General features: G+C 39.1%; 1 long non-coding RNA gene across 1 annotated transcript; it reads right to left on the bottom strand.

The window, feature by feature from the left end:
- Positions 1-817: 817 nt before the first annotated feature.
- LOC113948191 lies at positions 818-20819 on the bottom strand. The gene is made up of 3 exons (XR_003528034.1): positions 20638-20819; positions 9336-9658; positions 818-1020 (listed from the first exon to the last, which is right to left on the bottom strand). It is a non-coding gene; the product is annotated as an uncharacterized LOC113948191 (long non-coding RNA).
- Between the last annotated feature and the right edge of the window lie 1093 nt (positions 20820-21912).

Genomic DNA, 21912 nt, shown 5'->3' with positions numbered 1-21912 from the left:
TTTTTTATTCTGTTTGGGTAAAACCCCATAAAGTGGTATTGCTAACAGATTAATACCTCAGAGTGGGACGCAGCTGGATTCTGCAGTAAGAAGAGCTATATGATTACCTTAGGTAGGTAACCAAGAAGTGGTGTTGACAGGCCTTGGCATTTAGCATGCGGACTGTGACAATGGAAAGATTTATTCAAAACTACTGCATCAATTAGAGTCTGTATTTTATTTCACTGCAATATGCTTCTTGGTGTTTTGATTTCTAGCTTATTTAGCAAAGTAAGCTCCCTGTTGAATACATCAGCTGACTATTAAAATGAGTGAAAATCCATGGCCTTCCACAACAGCACTGCACAGAAAAAAGCAAATTAAATTGAGACATAGATGAGAAGGGCGAAGGAGAGATTCATCAGCCACTCTGGCAACAGCAAAAGCCAGACAGTGATGGTTATCTCTCCATTTCCCTTCTCCCTGCCACCCGATTGTAGGAGGTGATTCAACATGATGGGGAGAAAGCAGAACCCAGATCAAGGATCTCTTTAATGGAATCTCATTGCCCCACAGTGAAGACCTGTTTTTTTCCCTCCCATTATCTCTGTCTGCCTTCATGTAGCCTCACTACCTTTCCTTCATTTCACCCCTCCCTCCTCAACCCTACTTCTTCTTCTATCAAAAAAGGAGGAGGCACAAAGCTATGATGTTTCCTGCTGCTACTACCATATGCACTTTCCTCACATGTTGTGATATTTCTTTTGGGGCCTGTCTTGACTGTTTGCATTTCATACTTCCATGTTTTATATTACTCACAAAGTGGTTGTGACCTCTTGAATGTTTTCTGAATAAGTAAGATTTAGATATGGTAAAGCATAGGCAGTGGCACCACACCAATAAAGAGCAGAGTGGTAGGCACTATTTTAGACATCAAATCAAAACTCAGATGTGTGAGGGCTCCTCCCTCACCCTTTCTCTGCTCAAGCAAATGTCCCACCAGTGGCACTTGGAATTGCTGCATCTGTCTTCAGTTGGACTCTGGGGAGACAGAAAACAACAGAATAGTTACGGGCTATAAATCTTGCTCAGCAGCAGAGGGCTAGTTGAGCATGAGCCAACCAAAACATGACTGGTATGCAAATACAACTGTAAGTCAATCACCTTATCCCCATAACTAGCAGACAGTCCAGGACTTGTTGAGCTCTACTGCATGGTAGGGTTCCATGCCAGGATCTCCCCTTGAGTGGGGAGACACCTGTCATGGTTACTCCTCAAGGTTAAGAGCATTCTTATCACATCAGATATTCAGTAGGTGAATTGGGAATAGGAGCACTGAAACTTGGAAATCTTAGCAAAGGGATAAAAAGAATTACTTGTACATATATGATCCTTTAGATATAAACTGTTGATGAAGTCTGGGCCTAAGCCTGAATACAGCTGCAGCTAAAACTCCCCTCTGAGAAGGAGTTTAGAATGCAAGGGGGTCCTTTCTGAACCTCATGACTTGATGACAAGGTCTCCTGACACCCCTCTATGCAGTACATACCTTGCCAATGAATCTCGTTAAGCCACTCTCACATCTGCCATTGAACTTTGTTATCTCACTGTCCTGTATCAATAAAACGTATTGTTGCTTTTCTCTTGCGAGTGAAGTGCATGACTACAGCCACAACAAGGCGAGGCTCAAACCATATGAGGGTCCCCCATACTCCAGCTAGAGTTGTTATGCCAAGGCCTCATTCCTGAGGTGTGCAAGTACATGTCCAACTCCAAGCGTGTCAGTAGCCCACTACTTTGAATAGGATTACTCACACTATGAAGTACCTTCCTGAACTGCAGCTTCAGTATTGAGCTGAATAGCAGAGAAAAAAGCTTTTGAGATCCATTGAAAAAGTGCTAATTCAAGCCCCACGTAAAATGTAGGCTAGTCTGAACAGCTACATTATTTCTCTAAAAAAATAGACAGTCATCTTGGCAAAGCTCACTTGTTATTGAATTCATTTTTATATGGCAAGTTATGGGAAATTTAATAATACCTCACATTAATTTTTTTATGGAAGCTATGTGAAAGTATTTCAAGTTATTAAATGCTAACACCCTTTAGTAGTCTTCAAAACTTAACTAGAAAATCAACATTTTTCTTTATTTTGGTCCTATTTAAAAATCACACATAGACACAGCTTCTTTCCCTCTGAGAAAATGGGAAACCTTTTCAAGTAATGCATATCAATGAAAGAAAATGCAAGTAGATACAGATCAAATAACATCTATATGAAAGTAGATATAGATCAAATAACATTTTTGTTTCATTTACTGTGGACGTCCTTTGCTTTCTCACATACTGGATGATTGCCTGGGGCAATCTTCGTGAATCATTTACATTTGCCTACCATTGCATTTGGCCCAATGACTTTTCCGTGAAACCACAGTTTGTGGTACCTCCTAAGGGTATTCACAGTGAAAACTTTGTGCATCATTTTGGGGATGTTGTAATGACTGAAATACAGTGAGTAAGAGACATACAGGAATTTCTCTCACAGCAGGAGATGAAGTAAACAAATAAGAAAATACAATTTCATCATAAACCCATTGGGGTTGGAGTTGGGTCATCATGTCAAGCAGTATAGAAAGGATAGCTTGGTCTCCATGTTCATTAAATTCTACTCTCTGCTGAAACTGCAAGCAAGAATGCTAATTAGCAATTGCCACTCTATATTGGACTGGCACCGGGAGATGTCTAAATATTCATCTCACTAAAAAATCTGTAGCTTCTTGTCACCTAACTTATTTTTGAAGAAAATATTTAGAAGTAAATAATTCTGCTTCCCTTTTTCAAAACCTCACTCTCCATCTTAAGCTATTATATTTTTGCAAAAAAATGCACAATTAATTCTTTTAAAAACCCCAATCACTTATTGCTACAATATTGTATTGATGTTGCTCAAAGGATCGCATCACAGCCGTAATATTTTGCACTGAAACTGTTGGCTAGATTAATTGTATTGGCCACATTAATGGATTCCAGAGTTGAGGAGATCATTTTGCTTAGCAAACCTGACTGCTTGTGCAGTACAGATGATGCAAATGCTCTGAGCTGACTTACAGAAAATCACAGGATCATAGTTTGTGTTGGAAAGGACCTTTAAAGGTCATCTAGTCTCACTCCTGCTTGGGGAAATCACAGAATCTTGGAATAGTTAGGGTTGGAAGGAACCTCTGTAGATCACCTAGTTCAATTCTGCCAAGGCAGGGTTACCTAGAGCAGGTGACACAGCAACTCATCCAGGTGGATTTTGAATGTCTCCAGAGAGGGAGACTCCATAACCTGACTGGGCAGCCTGTTTCAGTGCTCTGCCACCCTCAAGGTTAAGAAGTTCTCCCTCGCGTTGAGGTGGAAATTCTTGTGTTTTAGTTTATGACCATTGCTCCTCATCCATTTTGATTGCAGGATCCCTCACTGAAACATTAAGGTTTCACTGAATAATTACAGACAGCATTAAAATATGTGGGGCTTATTCTGTCTTTGTACACAGAGCATCAGCTTCTCCTTTATGCCATGCAGTTCACAAAATATTACTCTGTTACCTCAGTATTGAAACCAGTAGCTTTTGCCCACTTTTTCCAAAGGGACACTGAGTTTGAATTCAAAGACACAAAGAAGTGGAGAATACACCAGTATTCTTGGTATTTTGTTCCAATGGTTAACCACCACCAAAATAATTTCCTGACTGCTTATTTTTGGTATCTTCTGATTTAAATTATGTAGACAATCCTTCCTGATGTCATTTTGAACAACTGAAGCCTCAATCCAACACCTGTTTAAGTCAAGGGAAACATTCATATTGATTACAAAGAATATTGAACCAAGCTCTGAATTATATATAACACTTCTCTGTGGTTTATGAGATGAATGTTAAAGAAAGTATCTCTTTATTTTCCACCAGAAAGGGAATATGAATGATAGAGAGAATGCTGCCCTCTCATGGTTTTATGGATGAATATGATCTCATAATATACTAAAAATACAAAAAGAATATTTTTAGGCTGCTATATGCTGATCTCTTTTACGTGTTCCACTGAAAGCCATACTTGAAACAGGTACCACTCCTGCCACAATAAATGTGATAAAAACACTGAAAACATAGCCCATTAATGTCAGACATGGAAGTAATGAAGCATGAGGGGAAAGTGTGATGCAAGATGCAAGTTTAGCGTCTCTGTTTTCCAACTAGCTTTGTAAGCTCATCCATTCTTCAGATATACTGTTCTACACAACATACTTCCCCTGCTGGACAAGTCCTGAGTGCCACTGAGCAGGAGGTACAGAAAGAACTTTTCTAGTTTAAGTGCAAGTCAGTTCCAAATTCCTGGAACATTTTTCTCCTCAAAATGAGTAATCTCCTGACCATGCATAAAGGAACAGAAATAGGTACAAACTGACTGAGAGCAAATCAAGCTTCCTACACATCCTTGGTAGCTGTTGAGGAGTATGGAACATATCCAGCATTCCCAGCATATCCAGCGCATGCAAGGCCCAGGGCAGCTACTGAACTAACCCCAAGATCAGAGCTGCTGTTGATCTTCTATGCTCTCCATGCACATTCTCTGCCAGTTGATAATGACCTTTTTCCGTCTTCATGACCAATTGCCATTCCACAATGAAAAACATAGCATTAAACAAGAAGACCCCATGTGATGATCTCCCTGGAAAAGTAGTCCTGCAGGCTACTCAGAACAGCTTTGTATTTTTTTGTAAGAACTGGATATAACACTGCATAACCTCAGACCAAGAGCTCAGTCATGTCTCACATTCTGTAGAGTCCTTCATGTGCAAAACCATGAAAGAAACCATATGAAGGTAGGTAGACCACTGAAATCTTCAAGTAAACATTACCCACATTTATCTATCACTTGCTTACTAGAAATAACCAAATTCCATCTTGACTAACTGCTAAACTATGTTAAATTGGAAAAAAATTGCATAAAATAATTAGTCATATTTAAACAAACTGTAGGCCAGAACAGACCATTAGGTCATGTAGCCTTGTGTCCTGCATAACACAAATTTCACCTAATTACTGCCAGTAAGTTATATTCCGTTATAATAAAACCCTCCAAGACAGTGTGAAAATTTTTAAAAAGATAATTTCTCTCCTTTGGCACATTGTGAAGGTTAAATCTCTGTCATTCTTAAATGTTTGCATGTTTTCCCTTCACTTCTCACTGAAAGACATCTGTCTTTTAGTCATCATTTTGTAGCCTTATTGACATCTTAATTTTACAGATGGATCACCCAAACAGTTGTTACTCAAAGGATTTTTTTTAATGGAGACTTTCTAAAAAAACATAATGGCTTTGTCTCCACAATGCTATTTTTTAATAGTTTTGGGTGTAGTCATGACAATATAATGTAAAATAAGCTTCTATTCCCATATAGGATGGTAAACTCCTGAAGTTCTTGCACTTCACACTTAACACACTGGAAATTATATGGCTTACCCATTTTCTCAAAATTGGACTGGGATATTTTGGTTTGGCCATACTAAAGCTAAAAAATGACTTGGATACCAAACGTGAAATACATTTCAAATTACTTTATTTTGGGTCAGGTTATAACACTGTAATAGAGTGAATGGCAGCAGAGTAATTCTGGTTTCCAGTTGGTCTCTGGGATGAAAACCTCTCATGTCTATCACAGTCAAACAGATACATCCCTCTATGCACATACTGGATTTTACTTCTCTTGAGTGTCCTGGAGAAAGTGAAAGTCCAGGCCTGTCTCTGGCTGGTGCCAATGTTGCATGTCATGCTAAGCAATTTTAAAATGTCAGAATAAAGGTAGAATAAAAATATGCTGTATATATTTTTTTACTCCTCTATTTCTCTGTAAGAGCTTTCCAGTCTTCAAGAGCTCACGCAGAGAATCATATCCAAAAGATCACTTGAACAACAAACAAACCAAAACCTAGGACAAGAAAAGCTTATGACAATTAATATTGTCGTATAGACCAAAAGAGGGTAAACATCTGCTTGGTACATGTCTACACAAGAAGATTCAGACAGGCTAAGCTAGCATACCTCTTTAATTCCTCTCAAAAGACTCAAGTGGAGTAAGTGTCTGGGAAATTTACCAGATGAGGCCCACTTTAGGGACTATCACAAACCTCAAATTTCCATTCCACTGAGATCTGATGGTGGCAAACAGAAAGAGATGCACTTGTAGAAAATTCACAGATCCAAAGGGAAATCTTCACAGATTTGCATCCTCTCTGATTCGTATGCTGGTGTAAGAGGCTTATGACTTATTCAGATACATATCTTGCTTACAAGGCTATCCTGTTACCCATGTACTCTGGGCTGAAATGGTAAATGTTTCCCTAATAGAAGGTTACACTGAAATACTATCAGTTTGCATTTCTTATACTACTTTGAAAATGCATATAAGCAATGATGCAAGTTAAATAATGTTCGTCAAAAACTACCCTGGCATTTTGATTCACTCAGTCTGCTGGTAAATCTTCTTTCTTCCTGTCCGCAGCTATGCTAAATAAAGCATGGCACATTTTACATATTTGGGATTGGAAAGCATTCAATTCTTTACATCATGCATCTTCAGAATCTTAACCAGAAACATACCTTGCCAAATACGTATATTTATGCCAGTGTCTAAACCTAACATTACAGAAAACAGCTTCAGAAGAATGTGCAAGCCTAGAAAACAATGTGTAAGCTCTGTAGCCTGAAGCTTTGGAGAAGTGGCTTATGGACAATATTGTAGACTCCAACTTCCAGTGTTATGTGTAGCCAGGCATGACTGCTAATACCATAACTCAAGCTGATAAGGAGAATAAATGATGTTGCTCCAGAATGTATTTTCAGTCAGTATTGTCATGGGCCAATAAAGTTTTGGGTCTGTTGCTCTAGAGGACACAGAACTATCCCTGATGGGTACATGCCATAGAGCCATCCACCACTGTGTATGAACAAAAGCTCTGAGATGAGAGGAATGAAGAATGGCATTTAATAGTAGTCATCTTTGGGCCCACTGAGCCCCAGTTTTCCCTCACTCTTGAGCACGGCCAAGTGCCAGAGAGAACCACAGAATTACAGAATCATTTAGGGTGGAAAAGACCTCCAAGATTATCGAGTTCAACCTTTGACTGATCACCACCTTGTCAACTAAACCACTGCACTAAGTGCCACATCCACTCATTTCTTGAACATCTCCAGGGATGGTGAGTTCACAACCCCCCTGGGCAGTTCATTCCAATGCTTAACAACCCTTTCCACTAAGAAATTCTTTCTGATTCAGGTGCTCTTACTGTATTTCAGAATTGCTGCATCTCCCTGTGGAAATCTGTTTACTGTAATAGCTGTACAGCTAAAACAGCTCCAGAGCTACAAAACAGAGACTTACCTTTTGCTTTATACTTGCTTTGTATTAGCTGTGCCTTGGGGTTGTTTTTTTACCCATACTTCATCCTGCCTTATTAGTATGAATAAAGGAGCTGATGACTACAGAGATTACAAGGGTTTATTTAGAATCCCCCAAGGGTCATTTTGAGCATTTTTATAGCTATTTATCCACCCTAAACCAGAAAGCAAATGGACAAATGAAAGCGGGAGGAATGAAGATTATGCAAAACAAAAACTGAAAGAACTGGGATGAAGAAAGGGACAAGACTTTTAAAACAGTAGCAGCAAAATTAGCCATTGTATACCCACATTGAGCACAGAAGAGGAAGAAATCAAGTTAAAAAACAGCAAGAGAGCTGTAGGCTGAACCCTGGACAAATACTTTCAGCTTGGAAGACAATTAAATACTGGAAGAGGCTGTGTGAAGAAGCTATGTCTTCAGTGTCACTAGGGTTGTATAAGAAGAGGTTACAAAAACCTTTGTCAGCTACAGTTAATTCTATCTGGAGACAGCAGAAGGTCTCCAGTGGTTTCTCAGGGTCCTTTCTAGGGAACAGCTGCTGTCCTGAATAAACTCTTCAACTTCTTCTCCCCATCAACTGACACTGAAATCAGAAGAGCTGTAATAGTTATGAAAGTCTCAGTAAAGAACCAGGTTTAGGGACAGGCTTTTCAAGTACACCTGGAGACTTTAGGCCTCTTATACTCAGCGCCACCACATCGGGAGAGAGGGTTAGCAGAGGCGGAGGGATGAAGCTCTGTGGTTAGGGGACATTTGCTATTGGGTGTTTACACCAGCAGACAGGAAACCAAATTAACAAACTCTTGGCAGAACTACCAGGTAAGAGTTTTTTATTTATCTTTTGTATAGTCATATTGCTGTTTTCTAAGCCTCTGTGCCTTTTCCTCTGAATGCAGTTCCAGCAGTCTCCTATAAATTCTTGGACTTGGTGGCAAAGATGTGTTGTGTATTGGAGGCACATCAGGAGGACACATAGTCTGCAGGAAAGCTTGAGCTGGGGATGTTAGTTGCAAAGGAAGATCCGCCCAGGAGCTATTTAAACCTGTCCCTTGTTTTTGCCAGTAACACCAGGAAGAAGGCTTACACACAGAAAATCCCTTTCTCCTAAAACTGACTGGAGGCCTTTTTAGGGAAACAGAGAAAAAAAATATGTCTCCTAGTAGAGCTTCTTTTCCTGACTCCATGATGGTCCTTACCTACCAGTTCAAAGAATAAGCAAGTAGGAGCAGAACAGGTTTGAAATACTTGATTAGGTATGGGGCAAGTAGCAAAGTTCAGATTTTCAAGGAACTTAAAATGCAGGACTGAGTGTGGGATATATTCTGTACAAGAAAGCGGGAGAGGTATTCATGCTGACCAGGTGAGGAAGCACAGGGGAATACACTTGTGGGCTCTTATTGCCATAAAATTAATGTGCTTAAATCCTAAGATCAGCTTCGCAATGGCAGGGGAGCATGTTCTAATGGACCCTTTGTTCAGGGGAGGCTGTGAGAGGCTGAGGGAAACCCAGATGCACATCTGGAACAACAATCTTTTGCTTGGCTACACTATTCCCTTCTTGTGAATCAGGAAGCACGTTCAAGGATGGCTGAGGCTCTTATATACATCACAGTACTTTTATCTAAGCAAGGCATGTCCTCTGCATGGGCATGTCCCATGGGCACTATCAGATACTAAGTTTCCCAGAAGTCATGTAGCATCAGTCATTTTTAGTACTCAGTGAATTTTTCTAGTGGGCCTTTTGATCCATTTTGGGCACTTTAAAGTAAGATTCAGCTTTTGTTCCAGTCTGACATCCCTTCCAACTATTTCTAGGATTTATCTTGTGTGTGCTGCAGACAGGCTGTAGGCTCTGCTCCAAATCATGTTTCAAGGACCATTTGTTTTAGTGATTTCTGTGTTAGTCTGTACCTACCTTGCCCAGGCACTTGCTCTCCCAACACAAGTGACTCACTGTGCCTAGACACTGTCTTCTCCACCCCTTCTCTCCTGGGTGAACTCACTGGCCCCAAATCATTTAATCTTCCCACTTTGCTGTATCATAGCAGCTGCCTCTTCCAATGAAACTAAAGCCACTGGCAACTAGACCTTCATTTGTGAGAGAATCACCAAGAACAGTCCACCTGTTTCTTGATCTTTTGAGGCTGTTTCTTCCAGTCAGAGGCAGAAGATAGAAGGAAATGTGTTCTTCAGTCATAGGAAATTCAGGGGGCAGACTTGAGCAGAGGGTAAATAACTCTGTGAGGGAAACAATAAAATATGAAATAAAGAAATAAAATAAAATAAATTGAAATAAATAAGATGGTCAATGTCAGAATCTGAGTAGCATTTATGAATGTACAGGAAAATACTAGCATCCATGCAGTCTCAATGTTTTGTAAGAGCAGTAAAGCTAACGTGGATTGAGTCCAATCTCTAAAATTCTAACACAGCATGTTATTGCTAATTCTTGAAGATTAAAGCAGCCTCTGGCTCTCCCTCAGTGGCCCAATATGTATTGCAGGCTGTCAGAAAATAAACAAGCTGTATTAATTGCCCTCTGTCTTGGTGTTTCTTCCAAGAATGGTTGGCACTATTTCTGTAGCCATTGCAAGTTCTTGCCAATGGCCACAACTACGAAGTGGATGGGTAATTCTGGCCCCTTTTTTCTGGTTTCCTACATTCACCACAGGTATATCACACCACAGTGAATTTGCTATTAAAGTTGTTGAGACTGCATAGTATCAAATGTTTCTCTTCAGGCATTCATTATCTACTAGAAAATATTGAACAAAGTATCCCAAGGTTAAACTTTCCCAGTAACTGGTGGGGATTTAAATTCATTAAACAGCGGAATTCACACTGGAACTGCAACACTGTTTCCCTTTCGCGGGCAAAGTTTTGATGGATGACAGGGTTTTCCAGTAAAGAAACTGAAAGGACCTTCAATCATTTCAGTTGAAGACTCTTAATTGTGAATCAACTACTTAGAACTGCATTCCATGGAACTATGGAACTGAAGAGATAAATAAACACAAACATGCATTCTACTCTATTTTAAGAGGTTTGTTTTTTCCCTGTTTGTTTTTTTTTAGTCAGTGCAGATAGTATCTCAGATTCAAATTTTCAGCTTTCCCGGTGTTCTCCATGTTCTCTATAATACCTCCCTTACAGGAAAACCCTAATGAGGTCTTAAATTCAGACTTTTTAATGATTCTTCTCTTTCCAATACTCAAGAAAAACAACACATTGCCAAACTTCCTTCAATATTTGTATGTTAGAGGCAACATCTGGTGTGTGAGATCACTGCACACACCCAGGCTTTTAACTTTGAGACAATTCTTGTAACTTAAAATAAAGACAATATGTTTTGCAAACTATGTTGTTTCCAGGTCCAACACACTTTGGTTAGTACTTTATATATGTTTTCTCTGTTCTTTAGATAAAATGGCAAGAGGATGCATCAGGTGGTGTGGAATATTGACATAATTTTTCTGGTGACAGAAGAAGGGAAGCTTGTGAACGAGATCTGAGAAATGAGGTGAGTAAAAGGAAAGAACACAGATCAGAGTACTAAATCTCCATTGCATTTTATTTAAAATTTAAGGAAGAAAAAAGAAACTGCTGAGATATGGAAGCTGCTAATCATTGCTGACTACAGCACGCGCAAACATATAAACCCACTGCTTTGCATTAGATTAAAGAAGAGGTATTGCATTTCTCCAGTGTAATCGATAAGCTGAGTAAATAACTCTGTTCAGTATGCTCAAGAAGCTAGTGTTCAGTAGGTTGTGTGAGAACAAACAGCATTATGCTATTATATTCCACTTATGAGACAGCAGTATACTCTGGGAAATAGTGAATCAGGCCTTGTCCCTGGGAATTTCCGCCTGACAATATTTAATAGCTGCCTTAGAGGGTCAATAGGGGACAAGAGATCTGATCAGCTCATTTCTTGGTCCTTAGGTGCTGCCTTTGGCTGTGCTAGTTTCTTGTCATTACCACTGGAACTTGGATTTAAGCTGAGGGAATTTCTGGAATTTAGTGTTCATGAGTTACATACACACTCTCTTTGCCTTTTGGTAGTATGTCTTTTTCCTGATTCATGTGTTGAGACCAGTCATCGAAGTAGAGACAAGGGAAAAAGGAGGGTGTCATTCCAGCCTGAGCAGGAGCTGATCCCTCATACAAACACAGCAAACACATACACAGTGTCTAGCAGGAAAATTTTTGCTTTAAAAAGTTAATCCTTTGAATGAAACACAAATCCCTTTTAGCAAAAGTGGGAAGAATTTTTTGTGTTCAGCACAGGAAATACTTTATGTGTTTTTCCTTAGTGGAAGCAGTACAAAGAATAATTCATACTGAATTGAAGTTTTGTGGTGTCTCAACTTTGTTTAAATCTCTTTGGAGAGTCCAACTCTACACTGTCTGGTAAAAAAATCTATTTTTTCAATCATTTAGCTGACACAGTGTGGTCTTCTTTGAAGGATGCAGAGCAGCCAGAGCAGTCAAAGAGCAATTGCCTTTAAGACAAGAACAGGTTTGATTTTTTCTTGAAAGATCTCCTCCCTTTTTCATTAAAATACAGAACATTCTTACTCACTTAGATGAACTCTGGTCCTCACAAGTCTTGTAAATAGTTTTCTGTTTTAGTAGCAATTAAAATCCTAAAATGCAATTAAATGGTGAGGAAAACCGCATTTAATCCATACCTGTGGCTGGATGAGCACCTCCAGTTGTTACTTCTGCTCACAAGAACCGTTACCTTGCCAGAGCTCAGTATTTAGAAGCCATTCTCCTGCCCAGAGCTGTTTGGGATTCATACAAAAGGAAACTGCAGCCATAAACTGCTTGATTCATTGAGTGTGCTCACAACACAAGGGGAGTGCACTGACACCTGCAGCCACAGCCACCTTCATTTAAAGATGGTGGGAAGAGGCGACCTGCACAGTAACCCTGAGGTTATGGCACTTGCTCAAGTAGGAGAGCTGGCATATGGACCTTTTAGGGTGACAGAGCCCAAGGCCATAGGTCTTGCTTCACAGGAGAGAGCCTAACCATGAGGTTAGTGGCACTCTGAGTGAGTAGTACAGTATTCATTCTTGTTGAGATCAGGACACTGTAATCTGAATTTGAGATCCATGAGTCCAGAGAGACAGCAATGAGGAGACCTATAGTTGGTAGCTCAGCAGTGAAAGAGCTCTGCTTCTGAAGTACGGATTAGCTTTAAACTATTCAGTATGAAAACACTCAATTTTTTTTTGTCTTTTGACCTTTTACCTCATGGAAGAGAGCAAATCTTCTGGGAGTGCTGCTTCTTTGTAACAGAGACCAAAATGTGCACTGAGTGGAAATGAAGAGCCATTACAAAGGTTTAAATGAAACATAGTTAAGCTCATAAAATTACTTTTTACCCCCAAACAGTTTCCTTTCCATCTCCTCCCCACAAAAAAACTTACATTTCCCTTTACTTTTGTTGGGGGTACTTATAAAAGTCTTAGTGATGGCTGCAGACCACCTACGTGATTTTCCTGCACTGGATAATTTCAAACAAGCCACAGAACTAAGTCACCATGAAATGTTTAAGAATATAAATATATAAAATTCATGGATGCATTGTTCACTCTACCATATAACATAGCCAAGCATTCTTTCCTGTTATTGCCATCTTATTACTGGGAAAATGCCCAGTCCTGCTCATTCTTACAACTCAGCAGGTTCTTTTAAGCCAAAACAGTGTTTCAATGAGAGATGAGCTTACAACTTCACTTTCAAGTTCTTATTAAATGATTTCATGTGACCTTGGCAACAAGATACCTGTTAAATAATTTCATATGACTATGACGATCAACGCAGAACCAAGATTTGCAGACAGGGAGTTTGTAAAAATTTCTGGACCTAAGGTTGAAACAAAGAAGCTCATTCTTCCGGGGGGGAAAAAAAAAAAAGGGATACTACTTTGCCATTCCTCTGGTTTTGCAATAAACTTTTCCATTTCTGCTGTGTTGTTTGTGTCTTCTGCACTGGTAAGGAGTTAAATTCAACAGACAACAACAACAACATCCTGAACATTTAAAGAAATATTTCACTTTGGTTTAAGTCTACTGCAGTAGATAGTATTAAAGTTGAATGGATGAAAACGAGCACAATACGCTGAAGAATCAACTCCTTTGAAAGTAGTGAAGAAACAGAAATTGCCATTAGAAGCACTTTAGCTGCAGGCTGGCAGAAGCATTACAGAGACACACACAGAATAAATGGAGAGCTCATTAGAGACTGACTGCAGTGAGCCAAGCAGATAGGTTAGTTGGGTATTTTCACATCCAGCTCCGGAACTTTAGTCATTCAGGTTACCAGAAGAGTGACTTTTCTGAAGTTGTGTCTATTTTGCTAAAGAATCAGCAAGCCAAGCTAAATTAGCAGATCTTAAGTCCACAAATAAATTCCCATTACATTGGCTCAGCTAATGAACCACTTGATACAAACTGCCTTCCCAAAAAAGTGATACCACATCTGCTGTACAGATTTGACCAGAACAACTGTGACTACTTCATTTGACTTTGCATCAGTAGTTTCTCACTGTGTTTATGCTCACAGACATGCACATATTACGATTTCCAACAAGAAAGCAGGGACAGAGAAGTTCTTTCTAGTCCTAGGGATGTTTCCAAGACGGGAATAGTGAGGAACTGTTCTGCACTACCTTGACAAAATTTGGCTTGGGAAATAGCTTACAGGTTTGGGTGATCTATAAGTAAAAAAATTTCCTTCTGGCATCGAGTTTATTTACTTTACTGGTCATTCAGGAAAGGTTATAGGTTAGAATCACTGATTTATACCTCAGTTAGCTCCTCTTAACAGAAGCTGTCGTTTCTCAGCTTACATATAAAGTAAGCTTTCATGGTACAACTGCTGCAGCTTGTTTCAATTTTACAGTGGTAAGTTTCTCACGGCTCAGCAAGGGACTGCAGGGTGTCCAGCAACAGCTCTCCTTCAACAGTGAGAATAAGAGAAGCCTTGGCACTGAAACATCCATCAAAACAGAATTCAGTGATGACAACATAAAGGGATCCATTATCTGTTTTCCTGTATATATTACAGACCTTGGACCTCTCTGGTTTTCAAGATCAGAGAGACTAAAATATGCGGCAGGATATGAGGCCGTAAGTACTACTCAGATTCTCCATGTAGCACTGACGTAGGGCTGAGACAGTACCGAATTTTACACTGGCTTCCTGGGCAGGTGTGCTTTTCACTCTGGTGGATGGACATAACATTTGCTTAACTCCTGACAATTGTGGAATGCATTGCTAACCTCACCACAGCCTGCCACAAATGCAAACGGCAACCTACGGCAGCATGACAAACCCATCCCCATGTCTAGCTTAGAGCTGCCTTCTCCTTCCAGCCACAGTAGCCTGGCAATCATTCAGTCCCTTACTGTCCCTCACCTGCTTTTTGTGAAAACAATGTCATTTCCATTACTGGCATCCAAAACCCGACGTTATAAATATAAAAATCAGACGGCTATTCCCTCTTTCTTTATGGGATTTTCCAAGATTGTCTTGGATATATTTAGTATTCATGTGTAATGAGTCAGAGTGTCCACCTGTGGTCTCCATAAACCGATTTTGTAAATAGCATTGACTGATGTGACTCAAAAAAAAAAAAAAAAAAAAAGGCCAGTTTCTGTTTTCCAGTTTTAGTCTGAATTCAAACACTGTTTGCAGTTCCAAGAACTCTGTGGGTTTCATGCTCTGGGTCAGTGGGTGGGGAATACTGGAAAAGGCACACTCCATCCTGTCCCCTTGTTCCGGTGGGCTGTAGGTCTGCAGAAAGATGACTTTATTTTATAGCACAGCAAACAACTTTTTCATTTAGAAACTGTTTAATATGCAACCTGTAGATGAGGTCCTGGCATACATACTTTCCTCTGTCCCTTCTTCACTTGGAGGTTGCTTTTGAAAAATATTGAATTTTTATCAAGCACAAATGAATGCAGAAAATGAGCTGAGGTCTGTTTCTTATAGGTGTTCAAAAGCACGGAAGGACGTAAGTCAAACTAACTTTCAGTAACACTTTGAAGAATACGAGAGAACAACTTACTTTAGTGTTCTGTTACCTAAGTTCAATTTAGCCTCCTGCTAGTGGAGGTGGCCATACTGCGAAGTGACATCTAAACTACTTAGTTTGGACAGGAGTCACCTGTGTGTGGTGTAAAGCCTTTTGGAGCTGCAGTAGAATCACAGAATCACTAAGGTTGGAAATGACCTCTAAGATCATCGACCCCAACCATTAATCCAGCACCACTGTGTTCACTGCTAAACAATGCGCCCAAGTGCCGCACCAACACACCACATGAACACTTCCAGGGATGATAATTTCACCATTTCCTTGGGTAGCCTATTCAAATGCCTGACCACCCTTTCAGCAAAGAAATTTTTCCTAATATCCAATCTAACCCCCCCACCGGTGCAACTTGAGGACATTTCCTCTTTCCTGTCACTTATTACTTAGGAGAAGAGAACAAACTCTACCTCACTACAACCTCCTCTCAGGAACTTGTAGAGCAATAATGTCCCCCTGAGCCTCCTTTTCTCCAGACTAAACAACCCCAGCTCTCCCAGCTGCTCCTCATAAGACTTGTGCTCCAGACCCTTCACCAGCTCCATTGCCCTTCTCTGGACATGTTGTCCTTCTTTGGACAGCATTTGTCCTCAGTCTGTGAATAGCTGAAATGTGGGTCTGAAACGCTGCTGTGTGAATTGAGAGGTAACCTCCAGACCCTTCTAGTGCAAGAGGGAAGTTTTGGACAAGCATTTAAAGACTAAGAGCAAAGAAGAAGAGGCAGCTCGTATCCTGTTAATAACTGAAGAGTTGTGTTAGCTGAAGCTTAGATTAACCTCTCTGGCAGATCAATATCTCAAGTTAAAAGCACCATCATGTATAATGTAGAGATATATAGATTTGGGTTTAAAATCAACTCTAAAAGAATAACTGAAATCAGCTCTGTAATGAGGGCAAGCCACACCTCCAAAAAAGACATACCCGAAACTCAGGTTTCATTTTAAAATTCGGCATTTCTTAATACATTCTTAAGGCTTTTCTCAAGTTCGTGCCTTTAGATCTACTTTCATCTGCTTCCTTTGTAATCTTTGCACAAAACAAGTAACTAGATAGCTGTTCAATAGTTGCCAAAGGACACTATAAAACCAGTTCAGATTAAGGTATTAAAAAGACACGTATAAGTACATAGGTACATGCATAAGAAGGCTGTTAATATTCAAAAATAACCAAGGAAATAAAGCAAGAGGATATACTTGGTGAGTGTTTAAATAGGCTGTTGTCTTCAGTGGAAATTCTGGAGAAAGCCAAGGGCAGGCAGGCTGGTGCCTTACTTAACAACTGAGTAAAATAATTGCTGATTACGGCATTATCAGCCATAATAGTTTTTACATTAAATGCCTTGTGTTTGGGGCTTAGAAAGAGACCTCTAGTTTAGCAGCATGTGTATTAAAAGGTCCATTAAGACTCATAGAGATTTTGAACCTGCTCTGAGTTGCAACCTTAATAACACTGCTTCATTTTCCTTCACCACAATTTTATGAAATTTACAGTTAGCATATTTTCATTTTAAAAGTCAAGAAATGTAGTACCTTGAAGGATTTTTACACTAATTCTTCAAAAACACTTGGTTCTGGAACTTAAAGCAAACTTCAAGGTTTGCAAAAACACTTGGATTGGAATGTATAATACAATAAAATGCAATATCTGCATGACCCTTTGCCAACTGAAACAACCAAGCACCACACAGATCGACTAGAACATGATTCTACCAGGTGCCAACGTGTCTTGTGAGTCACTGTGTATTCTCAGTTCTTCGAAATCAACAGAACCAAGTGAAAACACAGTATTTACTGAGATCCGGTTTCTAACAGATAAGTAAAAGAGTATTTTCTGCTATATGCTTTGAATAGAAGAAAAATGCAAAGTATCCACTTGCAGACATCAAAATTACTAAAATGACCAAGGGACCAGCATTTCTCATATCGTAATGAATGCAAAGCAAGTAGCTGAGCTAGCAGATAACATAAGGCATGTTAATTTGGAATTATAGCTGCATTTGGTAGCAAGGCAATGGCTAAAGTTCTATCAGCATTTTCATTATAAGCCACCATAAAAAACTAGAAAGATATTTGGTGTCTGGTTTCTGAGCCTCAGAGTCATTCTAATGTTTGCATTTGATTAAGTAGTTTCCACTGAAAAGAAATAAAATCAGTTATTATTATGGCATTCTAGATAAAATTCAACTGAATTTCAGGGGAATTAAGTTTATTTGTGCTTCTATTACCTAGTTTGGTCCTCAACATTATTTGCAATGCTTATTATAGCATAACGGTAAGAAAGAACTTCCTTATTTTAAAAATAACCTTCAAGAGTATAGTATGTGCTAAGTGTTCCTGATGTAGATACATGTGGCTTACAATTAATGTAGCTGAAATAAAATATAACTGACTCAAGCTCAGTATGTCTGCTGTGTGGGAATGGAGTCTTCTCCCTATGCACTTTGTGCTTTTTTGTGCCTGTGATACTATGTCAAGACTGTTTTTATTTACTGGCATAGTACAAATTTCAGTCTTCCTCAGGTTAGCAGTAGTCTTACTTGTATATGAATCCTAGTAGGCTGGGCACTTTCCAAACAGGAAAGGCAGCTCAGCTTTTGCTTCAATGGTGTCACAAGCTAAAAAGGTATGACAGAAACAGCAACTCAGCAATCAACGAAATCTAGCCAGATGCTCTTGGGCATAAAACAAAGCCAGTAACCCCTGGAAACACAACAGAATTATAACAGTGCCAGCAGCATGACACAGATCAAAGGGAAGGAAGTATACAAAAAAGAACCATAGGCAATTAAAGCAACCAGAACTTTAAAGCAATTACCCAGTCTGTAACATAGCCAAAAGCCAGAATAGATGCTGCTATTCTTGGGACAAGTGTTATCCAATATTTTACAGCCTGCAGTGGTCAGTACTTGGAGCCTCAGTGGTGGAATTTACCTGCAGGAGAGCACCCCAGCAAGGCCTGAGTGACTCAAGGTGAAGAATGCCGTCTTCTGAATCACAATGCCACTTCCTGTGGCACTTTGTTTTATGTCCAGGGTTCCCCTGTCTGTCTGATACTATGTAGACTTATCTAACGTCTTGGATCAAGTTTCTGCAATACAGTCAGCATTGCTGGTTGAAGGTTTCAATGAATTTTCTCTAGTCCTTATAAAGGTAAGAATGGTAGGCCTAATTTTAAAATATGCCCTTGTTTTTGTTGTGTTGCCAAGCCTTCTGGTTCCATGGTCATTTAAAGAGCAGTCAGAGTGTCTGTTACAAACTCCTCTTTCAGGGATTTATTGTTGCAATAAAAACACATCCTCACAGCACATATATACTCTGCACAAATTCTCTGGTGAAGGAAGCTGAGTTCAAGTGTCAAAAATTGCTATATTAGATCAGGATACAAGTAAAAGGACTAAGAACTTGGTCCTGAAATGAATGCAAAATGCTTGGTTTTAAGTACCTGAGGAATTCCATTAAGCTCCAGAGCTTTTTTTACACTGTTAAGAAGCAAGCACAGGGACCAGAGTAATTAATAGTTGTTAAAAACAATTAATCAGCTAAATAGATACATAAACAGACACCATAAATATGCCTGGCATTCATGCAAGGAAAAGCAACATCTGTCCATAGATGAAAGGACAAAGATCAAAACCCTAATACAGAAAGTAGTGACATCTCAGATGTATAATGAATTTCAGGTGCGTTTTTTTTACCTCAGCTCTTGTTCAAATTAACTATAAGAAAATCATGATATTAAAAGAGGTTTGTCTCCTACCTTCTGAAGGAGATAGTTTTGATAATGGAGTGAGTCCTATTCCTCTTCCTTCTACTTGCTCATATCTATCTTACATCAATACAACAGAAAAAATTAATATATATTATTGTTATTGAAGAAACATTAATGCGTGACATAGAGTAGCTGAATAACATTTCTGTAGATAACCAATCCTTCTGCTGAGCCCAGAAATCTAATCCAGCACTTTCAGCAACAGAAACTGTTCCTTCTCTCATTATCACACTGACAAAATGGTATCTTTATTGTCAAAAGTGTTTTCCTACACAAACCTAACAGAACCACATCCGCATGATCCCGTGGTAGGCATGATCCTGCAGGTACAGGCAGACTTAAAATAAAGCCTGAAACTGTTGTTTTCTGATACAGAGAGCTACTTCATAGCACAAATATTACTGTATATATTGTATGTTAAAGGCAAAGTTGAAGCCTACTTAATAGGATAATTGCAATCCTAATGATGTATCTCATTGATATAATAAAATATTGATTTTGCCTACTGTAGGAACAAAAATCATGTAAGACATACAACCAAAATTTAGGCATAACAGCTGCACAAAATTACTTCAAGATGAAACTAAGAGATGGAATACAGAACAGATAGCGAAAGAATTATTTCTGAATTTTAACATCATAACTGTAGACCTTGCAAAAAGTAGGGATCAAGAGAAATTGATGGAAAAGTCAAGGGAAGCCAATGAAGAATGGAAGATCTGTAGACATTTTGAACATATTTGTAGAGTTTATGCCTCTTAATTAAATTCTGTACTGCAGTTATCACAAACCCACATCAAATATTCAGAGAAACTGCCACACCCAGATTTAGTGAGTTGTAGACCAAACGTATATGCCTGCGGAAGTGAAAGAAAAAGGTATTTGACAATTAAGTGTACCAACATTTTATCTCCTCCTCTGCAGTTGAATTGAGCTGAAGTACTGATAAACAATGGTAATCATATGGAAAACAAAAATCCCACAGCATTCATTAAAGCACATTTTGACAATTATTTTCTTTATTTTCTTTCTTTTTTTTTCTTTTGGTACAATCCATTTTGTCTGTAGAAATATCAGAATAAGGACACCCCAAGCATTTTAAGATACTGCATACATTTTAATTACCTACTCAGGTGGTTTTAATATTTACTTCCTAATTGAAATGAGGTGAAGTGACTGCAGAGAGACCTGCTCCTTTCAGCCCTCCTCATAACACTGGATCTATCAGCTCTTGCGTTTCAATCTCATTCCATGAATTATTTTTAAAGTGCTTATTTTTAACATAAGATCACTAGATAATGTGGCAAAACTGTTACATAATATGTCATGCTGAAACTTACCTTTCTTTTTCTGTTTTTTTTTTCATCCCCAAGAGAGATGATCCACTTCTTCATATACTGGCATGACAGCTTTCCGGGAGAAGTACAGAGTATTCTCCAACTCAGCTCCTGACCAAACTGTTCAAAAAGTTCAACTGTATCAGGTTTTAATCAAACTTATTGAGACCTTACTGAAATGATCATTTTCATATGTTTGGCCTGCAAGGTTTGAATTATCATAAAGGTTTAGTCACAGTAGTTACTGACAAATAATTTTAATTAAACTTATGAAAGAAAATAATACGCTGCAAATAACAGAGGTGGCCCTATGGGTGTAAACTTGTTGGGTCAAGGTATGAAGAAGCTGGACGGGCCCAAAGACTGTGGGGCTTCGTTTTAGCTATACCAGGATTGACTCATGTTTTTTGACTCATATTTTTTGCTTAACCTATAAGCTTCAGAGGCTGAAGAGTGCTAAGTTGATCTCAATGTGCGCATTTCCCCTCAGTCTCCTAGATAACTGGACAGTCTACAAGAAGTATTCAGGGAAGTAAAAGTCACCTGACAAATTTTTATAGGATCTCTCCAAGACAGAAAGAGATGTCTTAATAAGTAAGCAATTTTTAATTTTTTTTTCCCCCCAGTTAAGGGAAAATTGAAAGTAAGATCAAAACATAATAAAGCTGACAAGAAAGGGTTGTTAAGGCAGAACACACGAACCCATATTTGACAGTCTGTGAAGCCAGCCAGCTGTGATACTTGACTGACAATTAAAAGATTCTATTTCCCTCAGTTTGGTAGAATGAAGGTGTCACAGGCTGCCCACCTGCAGTTCCTAAGGGGATTTCACTTCAGAGCCAGCTTCACTTTAAATGCTGGCTTAGTAAAAGTCACAGAGAAATGCTAGGCATGTGGTAGTTGTTACATGCATTGGAAGCAGTGCTACCTCTCTTGCCATGTTATATGTTTCTCCAAGAAAGGGAACTGCCTACTTTTATCTTATACCACACATACCTGCTGAAGGGAGTAAATACACAATTTGGAAGAGTTGCTTTGAAGGATAAGGGAAGAATACGGGTAAAGTCACATGTGTGTGATCTGCACCCTGTCCCAGGAGTAGTTGTATTCCCGAAATAACACAGGAGTGCACTCGTTTTGCTGAAACAACAAATAAACCAGCTCAGGATAACCTGGTGAACAAAGAAGAAAAGAGAGCCAAAACCCAAAAACCAAAAACAAAACCAACAAACAAAAAACTCTTTTAGCAATTTTTCCCATGGAGGTACTAAGCTGTTT

Source organism: Corapipo altera, unplaced genomic scaffold (genome assembly GCF_003945725.1).
Source record: "Corapipo altera isolate COAL_440 unplaced genomic scaffold, ASM394572v1 51, whole genome shotgun sequence".
Classification (NCBI taxonomy): domain Eukaryota; kingdom Metazoa; phylum Chordata; class Aves; order Passeriformes; family Pipridae; genus Corapipo; species Corapipo altera.
The sequence above is the reverse complement of the archived record's forward strand: the minus strand, read 5'-3'. Positions and strand labels throughout refer to the sequence as shown.